This window comes from Bison bison, unplaced genomic scaffold (genome assembly GCF_000754665.1).
Source record: "Bison bison bison isolate TAMUID 2011002044 unplaced genomic scaffold, Bison_UMD1.0 scf7180017858189, whole genome shotgun sequence".
In the NCBI taxonomy this organism is placed as follows: domain Eukaryota; kingdom Metazoa; phylum Chordata; class Mammalia; order Artiodactyla; family Bovidae; genus Bison; species Bison bison.
The window spans coordinates 5695-6388 of NW_011488762.1; the positions used below are offsets into that span (position 1 = coordinate 5695).

Consider the following 694-nt stretch of genomic DNA (forward strand, 5'->3'; position numbering starts at 1 on the left):
CATTGCCCACTTGGTGTTCTATAGCACCTGTGATTCTTATCCTTGAAGATGCCTGAGGATGTGCACCATGGAGAGGAGGAAGTGGAGACATTTGCCTTCCAGGCAGAAATTGCCCAACTCATGTCTCTTATTATCAACACCTTCTATTCAAACAAGGAAATTTTTCTTCTGGAGTTGATCTGTAATGCTTCTGATGCCTTGGACAAGATTCGCTATGAGAGCCTGACAGACCCTTCCAAATTGGACAGTGGTAAAGAGCTGAAAATTGACATCATCCCGAAGCCCCAGGAGCGTACTCTGACTCTGATAGACACAGGCATTGGCATGACCAAAGCTGATCTTGTAAATAATTTGGGAACCATTGCCAAGTCTGGCACTAAAGCATTTATGGAGGCTCTTCAGGTTGGTGCAGACATCTCCGTGACTGGGTAATTTGGTGTGGGCTTCTACTCTGCCTACCTAGTGGCAGAGAAAGTGGTTGTGATCACAAAGCATAATGATGATGAACAGTATGTTTAGGAGTCTTCTGCTGGAGGTTCCTTCACTGTCCGTGCTGACCATGGTGAGCCTATTGGCTGCGGTACCAAAGTGATTCTCCACCTGAAGGAAGACCAGACAGAGTACTTGGAAAAGAGGTGGGTCAAAGAAGTGGTGAAGAATCACTCTCAGTTCATAGGCTATCCCATCACACTTT

At 46.0% G+C, this 694-nt stretch overlaps 1 pseudogene; it reads left to right on the forward strand.

The window, feature by feature from the left end:
• Positions 1-48: 48 nt before the first annotated feature.
• Positions 49-687, forward strand: LOC105004827 (annotated as a pseudogene).
• Positions 688-694: the final 7 nt, after the last annotated feature.